The sequence below is a fragment of the Mesocricetus auratus genome, unplaced genomic scaffold (genome assembly GCF_017639785.1).
Source record: "Mesocricetus auratus isolate SY011 unplaced genomic scaffold, BCM_Maur_2.0 Super-Scaffold_100013, whole genome shotgun sequence".
NCBI classification, from domain to species: Eukaryota; Metazoa; Chordata; class Mammalia; order Rodentia; family Cricetidae; genus Mesocricetus; species Mesocricetus auratus.
In genome coordinates this window covers 41,380,626-41,403,752 of record NW_024429196.1, presented here as the reverse complement: position 1 = coordinate 41,403,752, position 23,127 = coordinate 41,380,626, and the positions used below count along the sequence as shown (strand labels likewise).

At 39.3% G+C, this 23,127-nt stretch overlaps 1 protein-coding gene across 2 annotated transcripts in view; it reads left to right on the top strand.

The window, feature by feature from the left end:
• The window catches only part of Sugct (succinyl-CoA:glutarate-CoA transferase), a 683,098-nt gene that overhangs the window by 43,631 nt on the left and 616,340 nt on the right, over nt 1–23,127 (top strand). The window lies entirely within an intron of this gene.

The following is a 23,127-nucleotide window of genomic DNA, read 5'->3' as shown; positions in this document are numbered from 1 at the left end:
TATTTAATAGAAAATAGATAGTTTTAAAACTCAAGCTTTTTACATTATAAATGTTAAACATTTTTAGTCACCAGAGAAATGCAAATCAAATCTGCATCGAGGTTCTGCCTTCCCCTGTCGGAATAGCTATCCTTAAGAAAATAAGCAACAAAACACTTTGGTGGGAATTTGGGGACAGGGAGCAGAGGGAAACTAATATACTTTTGATGAGAATATAATTTTTTGGCTACTTTGGAAATTAATAAGGGCAGTATCTCAAAAACCTAAAATTAGAAATAATATATGATCCAGCTATACCACTCCTGAGTCTATGCCAAACTGGAACAAAGTCAATATATGTTAGAGATATCTAATAGTGGGTGTTACTGCACTATTCACTATAGCTTTGCCATGGAATCAGCATAGTCTGACCATCAACATATGAAGAGATAAAGAAAATGTAGTATAGAGACACAATTAAGTTTTAATTAACTATAAAGAAGAAAGAAATCATGTCAGTTGTAGAAAAATGTATGAAATTAGAGATCATTATGTTAAAAAATAAGACTCAGACACATATTGTACTTCTTCTTTTGTATTTTGAATCTAGAATTTTAAGACCATGTAAGCAGAAGAGAAGCCATTTGGAAAGAGGAATAAGGATCATTGAGAGGGAGTAGGAAATTGTACTATGGGTAAATATGATCCAAATATATACACAAATATATACACATAATATATATGAAACTTATATCATGAAACCCGATATTGTATAAGTTACTATATGGCCAGGTGTTGGTGGCGCACGCCTTTAATCCCAGCACTCAGGAGGCAGAGGCAGGCGGATCTCTGTGAGTTCGAGGCTAGCCTGGTCTACAAAGTGAGTTCCAGGACAGCCTCCAAAGCTACAGAGAAAACCCTGTCTCGAAAAACCAAAAAAAAAAAAAAAAAAAAAAAAGGTTACTATATGATAAATTCCCTAGGCTTCTTGATTTAATAGTAAATGATTCATCATCTTCCATACTTTGATAGTCATTCTGAAATGCTGTGATGAAATACCATGATCAGTACAGCTTGGGGAGGAAAGGATTTATTTCATCTTAACATTTGCATTTCATCACAGGCTTGCACACAGGCCAATCTGGTGGGATCATTGTTTTCAATCAAGGTTCCTACTTCCCATATAACTTATCTTGTATCACACTAACAGAAAACTGGCCAGTACAAGTGCTGACATGAACTTTGTGAGTATAGGATGTTGAATAGCTCTACCTGAGATTTGTTTTGGCTGCCTTCTTTCATTTGTTGTTATTCATATTTGCACCAGTAGAAGTCCCGGAGCAAAGCAACTAGTTAGAAAGTCTAGCCAACAGGTTATTTAGAAGCAAAAGTCATCTACTAGTTGTGAATTTGTGTGGGTATAAAGCAAAGTTCATTTCTTTTATAGAAGTTTGTCATTCTTGCTTGATTTTTTAAATGAAAAAAATAACACTGATTATATCAATCTAAAGTTACACATGTCATCATGGGGATTCATGTCTTTCCTGATGTTTCCCAATGGTGCTGCTATATTGTCAGTGCTGTCCAAGTCCAATTCTGCCTGCTTTGGGATTGGGTGCATTACTGATGAGAGTAGTGTTCAAATGCCTGGGATTTGCTTTGATGAAGCCCAACAGTTGTAGAGTTGAAATTGTCCCAATCTGTGGAATCTGGCCTGTTGAGCAAAAATGGTAAACTGCTTTGAAATGCAGAAGGGCTTGATTATTTTTATTTCTGTGGTCCTTTTCATTTCAGAGAAAGCTTAATGTGAACAGTAGGTGGCAGTGTTTAAAAAGTTATTGTTCACTAGCAACTATTTTTTTGCAAAAACTGCAGTGCTCTCCCTAACAGTACATATTATATTTTTAAATGAAAGACTTTTTTAAATTATGTTATTATTAAATTTTTTTTAAAAATTTAAAATAATTTACACATTATTATTAAATTTTAGATGGTTAAAATCATTTAAAAAAGATTACTTCATACCTCTATACTTGTAGAACTACAAAGGTACCTCTCTTAATAATGTAAAGTTGTGTCTTTGGAGCATGTTTTTTAATAAAATTAGCAGTATGAATCCTTTCCATCACACATAAAAATACTTATTTTCTTTTATGTTCATTCCATTACTTTTTTTTCCTTTTGGAAGGATTAACATGACATTATTTGACTAGATTGAATTTTGGTGGGGACAGTGACTATCCTTTAATAAAAATACCTTTGGGGCCGGGAAAGGAGGTGGCTTGGAAAATGAAATTCTGATTTTGACAATCATTAGTATCTTCTTAATCTCCACTCTGTATGGATAGGATGCAGGATTCTTCTATCTATCTATCTATCTATCTATCTATCTATCTATCTATCTATCTATCTGATGTGGTTTTTTTTTTTTTTTGGTTTTACAAGACAGGGTTTCTCTGTCCAGCCTGGCCTCGAACTCACAGAGATCCGCCTGCCTCTGCCTCCCGAGTGCTGGGATTAAAGGCGTGCGCCACCAATGCCCGGCCTGATGTGGTTTTAATAGTCCTTATTTACTTAATAAATTTACAGTATAGTGCCCTTTCTACTTTAGGAATGAGTTGTTTATCACTCTGCACTTTGTGGTTGGGACTGGACAGATGATGTTATGTACATGTCCAACAAAGTATAGAGTGAAATGCTGCTTGCAAAATGTCTGTAGAAAGCAATGCACAGTCTTAAAAACCACTGTTTAATACAATATAAAGTAACTTAGGGTAGTGAATAGCATGATCTCAACAAATGTATTTTCAGAAAATTATGGTAGAAAAGCAAAGAGGTTTTAGCTTATTCCATATATTGAAAAAATGATTTAAGTCCTAAGTATGAAAATTCAAACTTTAAAATATTTTGAAAATGTTATAGGAGAATGTCTTCATTACTGAAGAGTAAGGACGTTTTGAAGACAACAAAGAATATAAACCACAGAGGAAAATCCTTGGTCAATTTGACTACTTTTTAAAATTAAAAACTTGGGCTGGAGAGATGGCTCAGAGGTTAAGAGCACTGACTGCTTTTCCATAGGTCCTGAGTTCAATTCCTAGCATCCACATGGTGGCTTCCAACTACCTATAATGAGATTAGGTCCTCTCTTCTGGTGTGCAGACATACATGCAGGAGAGCACTGTGTATATAATAAATAAGTAAACTTTTTTAAAAATTAAAAAATTTTGTGCATCAATGCCTGGCGTCAGTGGCGCACGCCTTTAATCCCAGCACTCGGGAGGCAGATGCAGGCGAATCTCTGTGAGTTCGAGACCAGCGTGGTCTACAGAGTGAGTTCCAGGACAGCCTCCGAAACAATACAGAGAAACCCTGTCTCGAAAATCCAAAAGAAAAAAAACTTTTGTGCATCAAAAGGTAACATTAAAAAGTTAAAAGATGTCAGGCAGTGATGGTGCGTACCTTTAATTCTGGTACTTGGGAAGCAGATCCTAGCACTCATGAGGCAGAGGCAGGTGGATCTCTTTGAGTTTGAGGATAGCCTGATCTATAGAGAGAGTTCCAGGACAGATTCCAAAGCTACACACAGAGAAACCCTGTCTTCAAAAAACAAAACAAGTTAAAAGATAAGTCATAAAATCCAGAATGGAAAACAACAACAACAACAAAAAAACCTTTCCAATTAAATAGGAAAAAGAGGTCCAGTTCAACAGAAAAAAAGAATAAGCTCTAAAAAGGAAACTTAAAATTAGTAAATTTAGTAAGATTTAAAATTAGTAAATTAGCATTGTCCTTCTTCTTCAGGAAAACGCAAAGTTAAAGAAATGTACTTCATACTCATGAGTTTGACATTTAAGTCTGACATCACAAAACATGACCTGCCTCTTGAAGCCTTTGTACATTTCAGTAAGAACATGGCTGGTTGGTTTTAAGGATTTTGTTTGTTTGTTTGCTTTTTTCAAGACAGGGTTTCTCTGTGTAGTTTTGGAACCTGTTCTGGAACTCATCCTGTAGACCAGGCTGGTCTCGAACTCACAGAGATCTGCCTGCCTCTGCCTCCTGAGTACTGGAACTAAAGGCTTGTGCCACCGCTGCTTGCTGCTGGTTGGTTTTATGTCAGCTTAATACAAGCTACAGTCATTTGAGAGGTAGCAACTTCACTTGAGAAAATGCACTATAAGGTGGGGCTCTAGGCAAACCTGTAGAGCATTTTCTTAGTTAGTGATTGATGTGGGAAGGTCCAATCCATTGTGGGTGGTGCCACCCCTGGGCTGGTGGTCCAGGGTTCTATAGAAAAGCAGGCTGAGTAAGCCATGATGAGCAAACCTCCATGGCCTCTGCTTCAGCTTTTGCGTCTAAGTTCCTTCCCTGTTTGTGTTCCTGTCTGGGCTTCCTTCAGTAGTAGACTATGATGTGGAAATGTAAGCCAGATGAACCCTTTCTTCCCCATATTTCTTTTGGTCATCATAGCAGTAGGGTGTTTGGTATATCCGATGGGCCATTTAAAAGCTCTTGTGAAGTTGTACATGTAACCTACAATTTTGCTTTTATGTATGTCCTTGTGGAAAATGAAAGTTTCCCAAACTTTCTGTCGTTCAAAAATAAAAGTTGAGAAAGAAAGTTGTAAGAACAGGAGTGACAAGGGGACAAGGTAAGGAGAATAGAGGTGAATATGATCAAAATACATTGTAATCATGTATGAAAATATCAGTGGAATCCATTGTTATATATAATTCATATGTGCTAATAAAAAAGTAAACTCTTAATTCTCAGATGATCACAGAGCATTATATATAATTTTTACATTGAAGAGATAATCAATAAGGATCTGACAGCTTTGGAAACTGAAAGGACCCCTTGATCATCTAATAGAAACCTACTGGTATAAACCACTAGTGTTGTGTTGCCTTATCGTCAGTCAACAAATATATTTTCCCAGAATTTCAGAACGTTGTAACCATCTGCCTAACCTCATAGTAAGTTTGATATATTTACAGTTCATACTAAACACATTATTTACACAGATGATGATGCCATCTGCAGGAGAAGAGAAATTAGTGAATAATCACAAGATTTCAAAACAGCCCTAAAGTAAGCACTGAGATGTGTGTCTGCAGCTGTGGGCAGATTCCAGAAAGTGACTTTGTACCTTCCTGCTGTCCCCTAATGCATAGCCTTTTATCTTCAAATGTTTTCTCCCCAACACACATAAAACAGATGCACTATAAACAGACACTGTCTTCATTTCCACTCTTCTCTGTAAACCTGCACTGTTGTATTGGCCTGTTTGCCTCCTGGAAGATGAAATCCCAGGAAAGTTCTCTCTCTATTTTTGTTATTATTTCATTTAAAGTATTAAAAGCATTTACTCCAATTTAATGCTAAATCTTTTAAGATCAGGGCATAATACTACATGCAATCTCAGCTCTTGGGGAAGGCAGAGGTATGACAATAAAGACTAATCTGCATTGTAGGTGACCCTCTTTCAAAAATAAATATAAAGATATGAACAACTTTCAGACTCTAGTTCAATTTGTGACTTCACATTTTGTCTAGATTGGGCCTGCTTTCTTGAAAATTTGAAGAAAGAAAAGGAGGAAAGAACAGAGGGATAAAGACTTAGAAAATCATAGCCAATTTCTTTTCCTCTTTTAAAAATATTTTATTATTTGAGAAAAGTATATCATATTTTGACCATATTCATTCCTTCCCTCAACTCCTCCCAGATCAACCCCCTATTATTCTAAACCCACTCAACTTTGTGTCCTCATTTTTTAAAAACTCATTTAGTTCATTTAGTGTTGCCTGTATGCTTTTGGGTGTGTGGCCATCCATGGGAACCTTTTAATGTTTCAGAGGGGACACACTACAGAAAATTAACTCTCCATTTCCCAACAACTATCACTTACCAATACTCATCAGTTAGGGGGAGAACTGGTAACACCTTCTGGCTCAATGCTGGGATTTTTGTCTGGCTTGAATTTATACAGATTTTATGCTGTCACAACGTTGTGTTAACAGTAATCCAAAACTGGAGGCTGCTTTATGAAAAAAAATTTAAAATAGGTTAAGAAAAACAAAGGTGGTGGTGACCACTGGCACCCACTGTGGAACTCTGAGGAGTTTGAGAGACCCCTGGAGGCTCCAAAGGGAAAAAAAGTCTGCAGATCTACAGAACAGTTTAATAAAAAGGAAAGAAAAGCATCTTCTCCCTCATGTGGGAAGTATAAAGGTCAAACTGCGTGAACCTCAGGGGGACAGAGCTTGTTCAGAACCTGCTCCTAAATTCTCTGCCTAGCTCCAATATCACCCTGACTTTGGGCAACTGCAGGATAGGATATCGGAGATGAGTCTCTTCAATGGTCCAGTATTTATGGTGCTTCAGAAACCTGAAACCTTGAACCAGACCAACCTGTTCACTGTAAAGAATATTTGCATGCAAAGCTGTTTGAACAAAAAATATACAATGTGACTCACTGCAGTTTTCAGCGTCACTACTGCAAATGAATATTTGATGGGTAGGTGAGAAAGACAGAGGCGTGGAGTGCTGAAATAGAGACATGATGGTAGTGGCGAATGTGAGAGAAGACTGCAGTGGGGTGGAGGAACATGTCCTTGCTGTGTAGGGCTGAAAGGGTGGTGTGCAGCAGCCTGGAACTTGTGCAGACTCAGCCCCTTAACATGCTGCCCAGCCTTGGTTCTGAGAAATTACAGGATGTCCGAGATGAAGAACAGTTCCTTTTCTGGATTGGTGGTCTATGTGCTGCCTTTGGAGGCCACTTTGATATCTGTGGACCACTGCCCCAGCCTGTATTGAAACCTGAGGTTTCAGTTAGGTAATTGTTGTTTTCACCTGAGATGTAAGTGCCACTGCTGCATCCTTGCATATATCATGCTCCCCTGGTTATTGTTTGGTTCATAGGCATTACAGTTGGGTAGGCCTATTAATTTCTTTTTTCCCTTGACATCTTGCATAGCACCTTCAGATACTATGAGAGCGAGTCATGAAGGAGGAGACGTGTATGTCAGTGCCAGCCTTATCTCTGGAAGCCATGTGTCTGAAGTGTATGTTGTCTTCAGAAATAGGATCCTAAGGACAACAGCAATAGCCTATATTGTTTTGAGGAGTCTTTTGGATTTTTTTGACCAACCACTCAAAGAGGAGTTTTTCTTGCTTTGTTATATAGTTTCTGGATCTTGGGGGATGATTATCCCAAATGACACACTTTCACTTAAATTATTTATACATACACGTTCGCTAATATATATTACATATATACTCTTTAGTAAACATAAATATTTTCCCATGCCCTTTTCAACATCCTTAGTGTTATCTCTCCCTCTTCCCTTCTTCTGCCTCTGTATTACACTTCTGCTTCTCAGAAGTTTAAGTCTTCTCTTTTGTCCTCCATTTCTCCTGTCATGGCACCTGTGTCAGTTTGTCTCTGCTCTTCTTCACTCACCTCTGTTTTCTTTTGAGCACACATAAGGATAAAATAATATGAAATAATTAATATATTTTCATCACTCATCACATAAGCTATAATTGACACTTACATTAACAAAGCACAGGTTACTGAGGAAAAAACTTAGTAAGATTGCTTAACGAAGTTCTATGGGATTCTTCATGGGTGAAGAGACAGAGACTCAGAGAAAATGTATCTTCATGTCTTATAAAGAATAGATCATTTTGTAGAAATGCAGATAAAAGGTTCTGATCACATGGAAATAAAATGGGAAGACCTTAAAAGCATCAAGTAGAGTGAACATGAAATTTGTCTTCAAGATTTTTAAGTGTGAAAGATAATATTGAATATAATTAAATGTTATTAATAACCTAACATAAATTTAAACTATTTAAAACCAAGTAAGATGACAACTCTACAAGATTTCAAAATAAATATTTTTTTCCTAACAGTAAAGATGATACTGAGTTACTTCTGAGTATTAGGACTGTTATGAGAAGTATTAGGACTATTGTGATATTTTCCTATGAACTGTGAGATTAAGAAGTTCTACTGGACTGGTGCTGGACATCGTAGTTCATGTTTGTAATCCTAGAATTTGGGAGTTGGAGGCAGGAGGACTGTCTGTTCAAGGTTAGCCTGGGATTCATAGCATAGTTATATTTCAAGAAGGTTCTATCTAAGCCGAGGGCTGAGCCTGTAACTCAGTGATACAGTGCTTGCCTAGCCTAAGCAAGGCCTGCGTTCTACCGCAGCTTCACAGGCAACCCTGCCAGTCCCCCCCCCCCAAACAACCCTAATGGACTATAAATAAAATAATTATGTATTATGTAGCAGGAAACATAAAAAACCCACAGACTGATATTGGGGCTCAAGCTTCAAGCTGCTGATCAGAAAAGCAACGTAGCTGGCCACTAGTTCTTACTGCTACCTCAGGCTGAAGGGGCTGATTCTGCTGCCTCTCCTCAGCGTGCCTGGAGAATCCTGAGACTGAATGTCTTCCTAGCTTCAATGTGGGGAGAATGGATGCCTGATACTGACTACTGAAGACCCTGCTCCTGTCTTTTATACTCTCTAGGCTGGGATTTAAGGCGTGTGATCCCAGGTGCTGAGATCATCATTGTGTCAGCTGTTTTCTTCTTAGGATTGGATCAATCTTGTGTAGATCCAGATGGCTTAAACTCAGAGAGATCTGTCTATCTTTTAATCCTGAGTCCTAGGATTAAAGGTGTGTACCACCACCTCCTAACTTCTGGCTGCCGGGATTAAAGATGTGTGCCTGGCTTCTATGACTTGTGGCTAACTTTGCTTTCTGAATCTTCAGGCAAACTTTAATACATCATAAATAGTATATCACCACACTCTTCTTAAGTGACTTCTCTGCTGTGTATAACTATAGGTATGCAAGTGCCATTGTCATGAAACTGTTTCATGACAAAAGTTTATAAATATAGGGCTTTCCTCTATTTTCCACATAATTTTCTTCCCTTCTTTTCTCCTCTTCCTCCTCATCCTCGTCCTCGTCCTCCTCATCCTTCTCCTCCTTCTTTTCTCTGTGTATCATTGGCTATCATGGAACTTGCTCTGTAGACCAGGCTGGCCTCAAACTCAAAGATTTGCTTGCCTCTGTCTCCTGAGTACCTGGATTAAAGATGTACCACTGTCTAACAATTTTCTTTTTCTCATTTTATTGATTGATGAAAGAGAAACCCAAGACCTAAAAGGAAGTTGAGCTTTTTCTCTACATGCGCTGAAATTCTAGATCTCTTAGAACTAAGTATATGGTATAAATATATTATGGCTCTTTATCCATCCAAATAAATTGGATTAACATTTAGCCTCTAACTTTTGATATATGGTTTCAATAGTTCACAATGTAAAGAATCTTTTGGAGGTGGTTCAGGAAGTAAACCACTTGCTATGCAAACATGAGGAACTGTTGGGATTCTCAGCAGGCTTGTAAAACCTGGGTGTGGTGACATGCTTCTGTAATCCCACTGATGTGGTGGTGAAGACAGCCAAATCCTGGGAGTACTCTGGCTAGCCAGTATGAAATAGTGAGCTCCAGGTTCACAGAGAGATGGTTTTAAAACGTAAGCTGGAGATAAACAGAGACACCAGATAAACAGAAGACCCAAACAGAAAGACAATCTCCCTTTTTTTTTTATACATGCATGCATTGGTGAGCATACATGAAAACACCCCACCCCCAGAAAAGAATTTCTTGGGAATCAGGGACCAGAAAAAGAAAAAGATGACAATTTTTGTTAATGTGAGAGTAGTAATTATTTCAAAACCTTTACAAATTGAGTGTTTCACAGATTATGTCAAATAAATGTGCCAAGGCTTAGCCACCTTCCAAAAACTCTTTCGTCAAAACTAAATACTTTGCCTTTATGGTAATAGGCTTGGGGAAAATCCATAATTTAAAAGAAGCAATGATAGATAAGAAGACATTTTATACTTAAAAGGATAAAGAACACATGTCAAAGTTAAGATAGCATTTCTTTCATGGATACTAATGATTTTATCCATTCTTTAGATGGTCTTTTAAGTCAGCACAGTGCAGCACTACATTCCCATCCCTTTATTTGAACTACAGCATATTTATTCACAAGGACAAGAGTCTGTAGAACAAGAGTCATGAATGGTAGACTCAGGAATATTGATAGACTACAGTTGCAGAACTAAGGATATCTGGTTGTAGAGATTAAATCCCACAAAAGTTTCACAAGTTCACTGTGAAAATACTGACAAAAACTTGATTATGAGGGCTGGAGAGATGGCTCAGAGGTTAAGAGCACTGGCTGCTCTTCCAGAGGTCCTGAGTTCAATTCCCAGCAATCACATGATGGCTCACAATCATCTGTAATGAGATCCAGTGCCCTCTTCTGGCCTACAGGGATACAAGCAGACAGAACACCACATACATAATAAATAAATAAATAAATAAGTAAACAAATAAGTAAATCTAAAAAAAAACCCAAAAACATGATTGTGAGAAAGACTAGTCTCACAAACAACCTGTTAAAAATAGGCAAAGGACTTGAATAAACATTTCTCCTAAAAAATATAGAGATGAGCTGGGTGTGGGAGTGCATGCCTCTAATTCCAGCACTAGGGAGGCAGAGGCAGGCAGATCTCCTTAAGTTTGAGGACAACCTGGGCTATAGAGTGAGTTCCAGGACATCTAGGACCACACAGAGAAACTTTGTCTTGAAAAATCAAAACAACAAAACAGAACCTCAAGCACACACACACACACACACACACACACACACCACACAAACACACACACACACAGACACACACACGACATGGGGTGGGGAGAGTTGATAAAAACAAGCAAAAATGTTCAATATTAGCAATTAAATAATGTTTAGTAGGGCTTGAAGTCAGGTATGGTGATGCCTCCTGAAGTTCCTTTATTGTATAGGGTTGTTTTGGCTATCCTGGGCCTTTTGTTTTTCCATATAAAGTTGATTAATGTTCTTTCCAGGTCCTTGAAGAATTGTGATGGAATTTTGATAGGGATTGCATTGAGTCTGTAGACTGCTTTTGGCAAGATTGCCATTTTTATTATGTTGATCCTACCAATCCAAGAGCATGGGAGATCTTTCCATTTTCTGGTATCTTCTTTGATTTCTTTCTTTAAAGACACAAAGTTCTTGATATACAGGTCTTTCACTTCCTTGGTTAACATTATCCCCAGATATTGTGGCCCTGAGCTGTGGATCAGTGTCTATCCCTGGAATACAAACAGTCATCGTGTGCCTACAGCACAAAGAGGGATGCTCTCACAGCCTGGACTCTTAGGGGAGTGCCTGGACCCTACCCAGAGTGAAATGACAGACTCTAGATATCCCCTATGTGGAAGGATTTGGCAATATGGTGGGAGGGTGGGGGGAAGGAGAGTGCAGGAGGAGGGGAGGGAGAGGGAACTGGGATTGACATGTAAAACAAGCTATTTAAAATTAAAATAAAAAATGATAAAAAACCAAAAAATAATGTTTAGTAGGGTGATCTAAATCAAAAGAAGATGAGATATTGCTTCATCCCTACTAGGATTGTTACAAAAGGAAGGAGGAATGGTAGGGAAGGAGAAAGAAGAGTTGAGAGAGATGTGGAGAAATTAGAATCCCTGTTGAGTGTCAGGGTGAAGTACTTACAATCCTAGCTCTTGGGAGGCTTAGACTGGGAGATCAATAGCCTGAGGTCAGTCCATGTAGCATAACAAACAGTGTCTCAAAAATACAATTGGAAACTTTGTGCACAAAACAGCAATAAGATTTAAACATAAATTCCAGGTGTGGTGGCACAAGTGTGTAATCCCAGTATTCAGAGGACTGAGGTAGGAGGATGATACTATCCTGGGCTACGTACCCAGTACTCAAAAAAGTCAAACAGAATAACTTTATATAATTCAGCAATTCTACTTCTGGGTATATTCCTAAAAGAACAGAAATACAGATCTAAGATGTATAGAAAACAATGTTAACAGCATCTTAATTCCAATAGCTTTAATTTACAAACAATTCAAGTTGCCATTGACTGATGAAATAATAAACAAAATGCACACACACACACACACACATATTGAAGCATTATTCAACTAAAAGGGAAGAAAACTGAACTGAAAAACATATTACTAAACAGATGAACTTTAAATACATTAAGCCAAGTAAAGTAAAGCAATCAAGAAAAAAAAGAGAAGTTCTATTTGAATTTATTGACATATGGTACCCAGAACAGTCAAATTAAGAGAGAAAGTAGAATAATAGTTGCCATGACTTGGGGGACAGTGGGGTAGGGATTTATTTAATAGGTTCAGGTTTTAAGGGTAAAAGCCTATAGAAATTGATGTGAGTTACCACATCAATTATATAGCAATGCAAATGTACTTAAGGCTCTATATGGTGTACTTTTTAAAAAGTGAAAATCAGTGAAGACTAATCCAGTCTGGGGAACACTATGAGAGATATTCAGACTACTGTGCCACAGCCTTTAAGCCATGTTTTATTATGTGTTGTTTACCCATATATTCAATGACTTGGTATTGGATAGATAAAACAGGCTTTTGTCCAACAACAAATTGATACTGTGTGCACACATTAAATACTCTTTACCTTGAGTCTTGTTTTTTCTTTGTTTTCAACCTAAAGTATAAGCACAGTATTAATCATACAGTTGAAAATTGTTGCTAAATAATAGCCAGTATTTCATGTTTTGAGTAAAAATCCTATTTATTACACTAATTTATGTCTTTAGATTCTTATTGCTATTGATCTTATTTTATCATTCTATAGTAATAATTTATCATGTTTAATATTGTCTACAAAATTCTCAAGTATTGAGGAAATACAATTTAAATTAACACCTTTGGATGAGAATTGTCTGTTACAATAAATAGATACCACAATTGCTGCTTTTACTTTAAAATGGAAGTTGATGTTATTTTTTCCAGCCTTTTTGCATATTACCTACTGTAGGTGAAAGTAAGGGAGTCCAAAAGAGCCTGAATAAAAGGATATTGAATGTTTATTTGGGGATCACGCATGAATAACAATAAAGGTAGAGAGCCGCTGAGGTCTTCTGGCCTGGGGGCACAGGATGCTGTCATCATATCTCCAACCACTACACAAGAGAGAGTGAGCATGCTTCTTTCCACCCTTATCAGTCCACACTTAGCACCTGAGACCTTGCCTTGGGGGGCCTGTGCCCCAAAGACTATTGGCTAAATGAGTTCCTACAACAACCTGCTTCTCCCACTGTACCACTGTGGAACTGTTTGTAGTCTCAGCCTGGAGTTCCAACCAAAACCTTAGGTAGCAATTCCAAGAGCCATTTTTCCTTCTTCTCTTCCCTTGCAACTAGACAACCAACCAGTAAATGTATAGAACAAGAGTAAAAAATGAGCATTAAAGGCTCCAAGGGAAAATACCAAATGATCTATAAGGGCAGGCCTATTAGAATAACCCCTGACTTTTCAGTGGAGACTTTGAAAGCCAGAAGGGCCTAGCACTAGATAGATGTTCTACCAGCCCTGAAAGACCATGGATGCCAACCTAGGATACCAGAAGATAGAATAGAGAAAGTAGAATAGTGGCAAGCCTATCAATCATAATAGAAGGAAAAAGAAAAACACATCACGATAAAACCAAACTTAAACAATTTCTGTTCACTAATGCAGTTCTACAGAAGATACTAGAAGGAAATCTTCAGCCTGAAAAGAACATTAGCTACACTCAAAGAATTTAATGAATAAATAATCCTAGAACAGTTATCCAAAGGAGGTATAAAAAACCAATAACAGTGGTGGTGGCACATATTTTTAGTCCAAGCACTCATAAGGCAGAGGTAGGCGGATCATTGTGAGTTCAAGACCAGCCTGGTCCACATGAGCTAGTTCCAGGACAGCCTTCAAAGCCACAGAGAAACCCTTTCTCGACTCCCCCCCAAAACAATAACAATACCACCAAAACAAAATAATTGGAATGAATATTGCTCAGTAATCACTCTCAGTAATTGACTGCCCAATAAAAAGGTACAGATTAACAGATTGGATTAGAAAAGAGACTCCATCTTTCTCTTGTCTGCACGAAACACTCCCACCATCAAGGACAGACACATCAGGGTAAAAGGATTGAAAAAGGAATTGCAAGAACACAGAGTCAAGAAGCAAGCAGGAATCGATATTTTAATATCTGACAAAATAGACTTCAAATCTAAACTAATCAGAAGAGATAGAGAAGGAAACTTCATATTCATTAAAGAAAATATCTATCAAGAGGGTATTATAATTGTAAACATCTATGCACTGAATACAAGGGTACCCAGTTTCATAAAAGAAACTCTACTACATCTGTTATGCAAAGTTCCTGAAACCCCCAAAAAAGACCACCAAGGAACCGACTCACTGATGCAAATGCGTAAGGTTTAATGTTAAGTTACAAGCCTTGTCAGGGACCCTGTCCAGCAAACTGGCACAGCAGCTGCAGGAAAAATGTTGCCTAGCCTCAAATGCAATGGGTTTTTGAAGGAAAAAACTACAAGCAGTGTGGTACGTGCCTTGGCTGTTCAGGATTGGATAAGAGTAGGTGACCTTTGGATTCATTGATGTGGGGGCTAGGGGAATTCATGTTTTTGGCAGTACAACCTGTTATCTTACATATTTTAATTGATTGTCATGGGGAAGGAACATTCTATGGTTTTGGGGTTGCACCATGACCTTTTCACTTTTCCCGAAAGTGGTCTGGGTTTTTTTCTAAATTCCTTGGAACTGGGTAACTCGGAGGTTAAGGTGGAGTTTAAGATGAAGATTACATACACAGGATAGGGATGTTGTATATTTTTTTATTAGGAAGAAATTACTTACATGAGAAACAGATAACCCGAGGTCAGCTCTCTGACCGTCTCTGCTGCTCTCTGAGATCCCACTGGAACCCCAAGAGAGAGCTGCCTCTCCCCAGGTCTTAATCCCAAACCCCACGTATGCACCTGTGATCACACCCAAATGGGCATGGTCAGCGACGCAGGTGCCTAGTAAGTTCTCTCCTTACAGTGGGTTGCTCTCCTCTGAAAAAGTTGTTGAGGTTTATTTGATTTTAACCCTTTCACATCTAAAATCACACCACACAGTGATGGTGGATGACTTCATTACCCTACCCTCACTAATGAACAAGTTATTCAGACAGAAACTAAGTAATCAACCAATCAAACGAAAAATAAACCAAAGCCAAACCCAAAAGGAAACCACCACCACCTGTCTTCGAAACCCCCATGACCCGCCAAAAAAAGAAAAAGAAAAAAGAGAGGATTCAAATTAATAAAATTGGAGATAAAAGGGAGACCACTACAATACACAAAAGGAATTCAGAGAATCATGGGATATATTTTAAAAATCTGTATGCTACCAAAGTGGAAAAAACAATGGATAGATTTCCTTATATAAAAGATCTACCTAATTTAAATCAATATGAAATAAACATTTTAAACAGACCCTAACCCCATAATGAAATAGAAGCTGTAACTAAAAATATCTCAACTAAAAAGTCCAGATTTAGTTGAATTCTGTGAAGAAGTCCTTCAAAGAACTAACAATACTCTTCAAAGTATTCTACAAAATAGAAACTGAATGAATATTTACAAATTCATTTCAAAGCCACTGTTGCCCTGATACCAAAATAATATATCAGACTTAACAAGAATTTATGGGCCAATATCTCTTGTGAACATGGATGCTAAAATTCTCAATAAAATACTTGCAAATTGAATTCAAGAATATACCAAAAGTATCTTCTGTTCTCAAGTTGGCATCATATGCAGGGATAATTCAATGTATATAAATCAATATGATAGCAGCATTATTTGTAATAGACAGAACCTGGAAGCAACCTAGATGCCCCTCAACTGAAGAGTGGATAGAGAAAATGTGGTACATTTACACAATGGAAAAAAACATTTACACAGCAGAAAAAAACAATGGAATCTTGAAATTCACAGGCAAATGGATGGCACTAGATGAAACCATCCTGAATGAGGTAACCCAGTCACAAAAAGACAAACATGGTGTATACTCACTCATATATGGATTTTAGACATGGATCAGGATAGTGCCAGTTTGCACTTCCACTGACAGAGAGTCTGGGAAACAGGAAAGAACCTAAAAGAGATATACATGGTACCCCAGAGAAGAGAAATGAGACAAGATCTCCTGAACAGATTGGGAACACGGCAGGAGGTGGAGGTGGAGTGGGAGCTGGGAAGAAGAGAGGGGGAGAAGAGGAGGTCATGGGGGAACAGGAAGGTTGAGTGGGGGTTGGAATAGGAGGAGAACAGGATAAGAAATACCATAATACAGGGAGTCATAGCTTTGAAGAGAGATCTGGCACCAGTGAGACCTCTAGAGATCTAAAAGGATGACACCAACTGGCAAGCTAAGCAATAGTGAAGAGACTACCTTAAATGCCCATTCCTGATAACGAACTTGACGTCTACCTTATATGCCATCCTAGAATCTTCATCCAGTGACTGATGGAAACAGAGGCAAACACCCACAATTAAACACTGAACTGAACCCATGGAACCTAGTGATAGAGAGAGAGACGAGCAATGAGCAAATTGGCAAAGAATGGGCTGGTGAAACCATCAGAGACAGCTGATCTGAACAAGGGGGAGCTCTTGGATCCCAGACCGACAGACAGCTGGGAGGCCAACATGGGACTGATCCAGATCTCCTGAGTGTGAGAGTCAGTGAGGAGGCCTGGGCAACCTATGGGGCCCTGGGCAGTAGATTAGTATTTATCCCTGGCATACAAACAGACTTTGTGTGTCCATAACACAAAGAGGGTTGCTCTCTCAGCCTGGACTCTTAGGGGAGTCCCTGGACCCTTCCCTGAGCGAAGTGACAGACTCTGGATATCCCCTATGTGGAAGGAAGCGGGGAAAAGGTTGGAGGCTGGGGATGGGGTAGGGGGTGTGGGAGGAGGGGAGGGAGAGGGAACTGGGATTGACATGTGAAGCAAGCTATTTAAAATTAAAATAATAAAAATACATATACATATATTAATATTATCTACTGAGTCTTTATCATATGACTATGTCCTTAGGCTGACCACTTAGTAGTGGATAACCATTTAAGTACATCCCTTGGAAAGGCTGAGTTTTCCTGTCTTACTAGTCACTAATTACCTGTAGCTCATCATCCAGGCAAGAGGCCTTGGGATATTTCTCCTACTCGTGTTGGCATGTCAACTGGTGGTGGCCATGTTCAGGTTTTCTTTTAAAAGATGTGTTTTATTTTATTTGCATGAGTATTTTACCTGCATGCATCTAAGTATATACTGCATGCATTTCTAGACATTGAATCTCACGTTATGAGATACAGAGTGGAACAACAACATGAACTGTATTTTTCTATCAGGACAACATGTCTGGCACCACTCTGCTGTCTGCGCTTTCCTGGATTTCTTGTTACTCTGTTCTTCAATTCAGTTGTTTGGAGCAGGTCCAGGAAGGGCGGGCAGGCCACGTCTGCCCAGTCTCCTGTTTTTTGGAACACCTTATGTAACCCTAGCCCTGCCCATTTGTTTACACAGGGCTTATAGATGCTTTTGGTTTACAACAGAGAAGTCTAGGAGTTACATCAGAGACCTAAAACCTCACAAAGCAGGGAACCAAGCCTCAGATCCAGAGCACGTACTATTCATGGCCTAGAGGCAGGGTGAAAACTCACGATTGAGAGAAAAAAGGTATTTTATTTGTATCCTTTTGAGTTTCCACAGTCTAGGCCCTGAGGATATTTAGGACTGAAAATGTGTTATGATGAAAAAATCAGGACTTTGAATCCTGTGCCCACATTCCCAAGTATGGAAATAATTTTCCTCAGTTAAAATGATTACAGAAGTATTGAGAATGGCTACCAGGAAAATTCATATTTACTTTCACCATATAACTTAATATTTACTATTTGGTGAGTGTTTATTATGTGATGAGAATCATACTTAGCATTTGTTGTGGTGTTGTCTTATAAATAATATACAACTGGCAATTTACATATTGGCCAATTTATGAATATGCCTATTCCATATAAAGCAAATTCTGATGTCAATATTTATTTTGAAACTAAGTCGTGGAGAATATAGAGCATAATTGTGGCCTTTCAGCTGCTTGGATGTAAGGACTTATTTTATAGAGCCAGCCTTGTGATTTTGGGAAATCATTAACCTGTTTTGAGTCTAACTGCCTGATTCTTCACTCTTCTTCCCTGTGTCACAGTACTCCAGATGTCTACCTCTCACACACGTGTGCTCAGTGCACTTCATATTGAAAGCACCTTTCTCAGAGTGGGTTCTGTGAACTAAATGTATTGGTCCTCAGGTTCAAATGTTTTCCATATCCTCTGGGTCTATGATGCTTGTGTGCTCATATTGTTTTATATTGTGCAAAAGTATATGATTACTTTTCCAGTGTGGTTTGAGTGTGAAACAAAAAATTTTTTTTGAGGGAATAATTTTTCTGTATTTCCTAAGTAGTGTTGAAGTCCTAAGCTGAAGTGATCTTCCAGCCTTCTGAGGACCTGAGACTTAACTCATACACTACTTTGACCAACTAACCCAGGCTGTTTCTAGGATTGCCTATCTAACTGGAACCTCAGGAGACAGGCACTCTCTTTCTAAGACAAAGACCAGATGTTTTCTTAACATGTTGTAGCAATGGTAGACTAGTAGGGAGTGGTGGCACAAACCAGATATCCAGGCTTTGGAGAAGCTATGGCAGGAGAATTGAGAGGTCAAGGCCAGGCTGAGTTGCAACCTGAAACCCTGTTTGTAAAACCAAGAAAAACTTAAGTATATAGCATGCCTTAGCTGCAAGGAGCACAGGGGCTTAGAGCTTACGGTGCTGCCCCCATCGAACCTAGGGCCAGAAAACTGATGAGAAAAGGTTGGTGGCCATACTGCAGGTTGTACTCAGAGGAATGAGGTCTTTGTCTCTGACCAGCAATCTCATGTCTTCTGACAGTGTCCAGGATGTGGAAACAGGCCAGTTTTTTTTTATCTTGTAATAGTCACATCAAAATCCCAGACAAGACATCCATGCTCTGAAAACACAAATTTGTTTTAATTGTGAAACAAAATATTAAGAAGCAATCTTTTCTATATAAGAGAAAATATTTGTGAAACCTACATGAAAGCAATGGAATATCATGTATTTGTTCAATAAATGTTTTTGAGATGGATGCGAAGATAGCTACTCAGCATAGGAACAGGACACATGCATATTCAACAACTCCTGGGAGGAGACAGTTTATATGGGAGGAAATGATTACAAAACAGTATAAGGAGTGGGCAGAGTCATGGTAACATGGATTAGGAATTCATTAATTCCATAGTGAGGGTGCTGCCATGCTATTAAGAAATAACAATAAGCCGGGCATTGGTGGCGCACGCCTTTAATCCCAGCACTCGGGAGGCAGAGGCAGGCAGATCTCTGTGAGTTCGAGGCCAGGCTGGACCGACAGCCTCCAAAACAGAGAAACCCTGTCTCGTAAAAACCAAAAAAAAAAAAAAAAAGAAAGAAATAACAATAAAGTTATTTATTTTTGTTTTTTTGAGACAGGGTTTCTCTGTATTGTTTTGGAGCCTGTCCTGAAATTCGCTTGGTAGACCAGGCTGGCTTTATCCGGCTGATAAAGCTAGTTTTTAAGGAACGACTTTTTTTTTTCTCCTCAGAAAGGGTGGAAAGAGAATTCAAGACAATGTGATTAGTTACACATAGGAACTGAGGCTCAAATCAAGTTGCGTTCAGAGACCTTTATAGGTAAAGCCTTAAGCCTTAAGTAGATTTGGAGGATGAATCTTTTTTTTTTCCAGATTCAGCTAGTCTTGCTTAAAATCCAGGCACTATTATCTATAAAGTCATCAGATAATTACAATGGGCATCCAAGGTTACTCACAACAGAGCTGAGCTATTCTCTGTATTTAAGAAGACATTTTTAGGAATTGTTACACATAGCAAGATGGAGAGGAGCTAAGTCTCGGTGTTTCTTGGCATATAATGAGGTTACTCTCCCATAACCTTAGCATAAGCTGAAAACACCATAGGTAGGAAATATACTTTTTTTTCAATATATTTTTAATTTAAATTAGAAACAAGCTTGCTTCACATGTCAATTCCAGCTCCCTCGCCCACCCCTCATCCCCTGCCCCTCCATCAGTCCCCTTTGCCCCCCACCCAATCCCAACACCATTCCCCAGGGAGGGTAAGGCCTTCCACAGGGGATCTCCAGAGTCTGTCATTTCATCCAGGGCAGGACCTAGGCCCTCCCCCATGTGTCTAGGCTGAGAGAGCATTCCTCCATGTGGAATAGGCTCCCAAAGTTCATTCATACACATGGTAAATACTGATCTACTACCCAAGGCCCCAGAGATTGCTGAGGCTTCCTCACTGACACTACATTCAGGGGGTCTGGATCAGTCCCCCACTGGCCTCTCAGCCATCAGTCTGGGACCCAAGAGCTCCACCCTGTCAGGTCAGCTGTCTCTGTGGGTTTCACCAGCATGGTCTTGACCCCTTTGCTCATCACTCCTCCATCTCTGTCACTGGGTTCCAGGACTTCAGTTTAGTGTTTAACTGTTGGTATCTGTCTTTGTTTCCATCAGTCACTGGATGAATTATAAGGTAGTCCTCAATCTCATCATTAGGGAGGGGCTATTAAGGTAGTCTCTCCACTATTGCTTAGTTTTCCAGTTGGTGTCAAGAGGATGAATCTTGAAAAGTAAATCGAGGCCAGTCACTGGTGGCATACATCTTTAATTCCTGCATTTGGGAGGCAGAAGCAGGAGGATCTCTGTGAATTGGAGGCCAGCCTGGTCTACAGAACAAATTCCAGAACAGCTAGGACTATAGAGAGAAAGTCTGTCTTAGAAAAACCAAACAAAAAGGTGAAAAAAAGTGAATTGAGGCCACATAGAGTTTTGTATGACCAATTATGAGCCTGTAATTAATAGGAAAACCATCAAAGATTTTTTTCTCAATGTATGTTCTTATTTAAATTAGAAACGTGAATGTTTCACGTGTCAGTCCCAGCTCCCTCTCCCACCCCTCCTCCCTTGTCCCTCCACCAACCCCCCAACCCCCCACTCAATCCCCACATCATTCCCCAGGGAGGGTAAGACCCTCGTGGGGGGATCTCTAAAGTCTGTCATTTCATCCTGTGCAGGACCTAGGCTCTTCCCCATGTGTCCAGACTGAGAGAGCACCCCTCTATTTGGAATGGGCTCCCAAAGATCATTTATAAACTATGGTGAACACTGATCTGCTACCCAAGGCCCCAGTGATTTCTGTGGCCTCCTCCCTGGCACTACATTCATGGAGTCTGGATCAGTCTCCTGTTGACCTCTCAGCCATCAGTCTGGGCTTCAAGAGCTCCCCCTTATTGGTCAGCTGTCTTTGCATGTTTCATCATCATGGTCTTGACCCCTTTGCTCATCACTCCTCCATCTCTGTCACTAGTTTCCAGGAGTTCAGTTCAGTGTTTAGCTGTGGGTATCTGTCTCTGCTGCCATCAGTCCCTGGATGAAGGTGCTAGAATGGCATATAGAATAGTTTAAGAAAGGAAATACAGTCAGATTCATTTAGGATGACAGTTAACTGCCAATGAGATCTACATTTGACAAGGGAATATGCAGACAAGTGATCTGCTGTAGATCTGTTACAGGAAAGGGGGGGAGAGAGAGTGTGCCCGATCATCCTGCAGGTAGTCAGGGGATCGAAGGGCTGGTATAGCCAGTCTCATCTCTGGAATGAGCAGGATGGTGAATGTCCAAGTGTCCAAGATTCAGACCCTCCCCCCATTAGTTATGGGGAGGACACACACTGAGTCGGGAGTCTGTCGAAGCAGAATCTCGATTTATTCCAACAGGCAGGAACTTATATAGGGCTGAGGTAGAGGATGGGATTCTTAGGATGGGGTAAGGTGATGTGAGGAGTAAGGGCCAATAGTATTTCACTAAGCTGGCAGGTAACTAGGCAGGGGGCAGTCTTACATCAGGTCTTTCTGAGTCACCCCCCACGTGGAAGTTACAGGCAAGAGACAGGTCACCAAATTTCAGCCAGGCTCAGGAGGTTACACTGGGCCTCACATTCAAGCCTTTTTTAGGCCCAACGAGAGAGAGGGAGGGGAGTGCAATGTGGTATATGCATTGAAGAGAACAAGAAATGAAAGAGAAAGGAACTGTGTAGTCTCAAAGTGGTAAACTGAGCACTGGAGAAGCTTCTGGAGATCCAGGAGAAATGAACAGTGAAAATGAGTTTAATATGAAGGTTCAAGGGGAAATATAGAGTCAAATACTGTGCAGAGCCATTTCTGTCCCTGGATTCCTGTAAGCCCTTTAATATTCTCTTGGAATTAACACTTGTTAGACTCATCTGTCTACATGTGCATCCATGCTTCCACCTGCCTATTCATTCATTATCTGTTCTGCACTAAGCATCGAAATGAGATTACAATGGATGTCAATCCTGGGCAATACTAGATAAGTGCCCTACCACCAAGATATATCCCCAGTCTGTAATGTAATGATTTTATTCCCGTATCTCCTCTCAAATGTCAGTTGTAGTCATTTTGATAGTAATATGGTGGCTTCTATCTTTGTTTTCTCAATATACCATCATGCCTGTAATGTAATATTACTCAAGAAATGTTTGTTGAGTTAATTTCTGAGTCTAGATGGGTTAAATGGAAAAAGAAGCTGTTGAGTGCTGTGCTGTTGTGGAATAGGCTGTGTTGAATCTTTCCAGCCATAGAACAAGTGTGTTTTTTGTCTTAGAGAAGACTGAGCTCAGAACAAGACCGCTGTTGCCTCTGATTAAGCTCATTATGATTTTGTCAGAAAGAACTAACCATAATAAGTCTTTGACACTGTGATAGTATTTGGAGAATTTCATGCTCTAAGGAACAGGCCTAGACCATGAGAAATTTGAACCCCAGTGACTTATGACAGAGTACAGATAGGCCATAAACCATAAGCTACATAGAGACAAGACGAGAGAGGAGTGGAGAATTTGAATTTGGGTTTGCTCTTTGTAACATGACTCCAAGTAGAAGTCTTTGATTTCTTTTCTTTTTTTTTTTCTTAATGCAACACTGATGTGTGTTGATGACTCTGAGTTTATCACTACA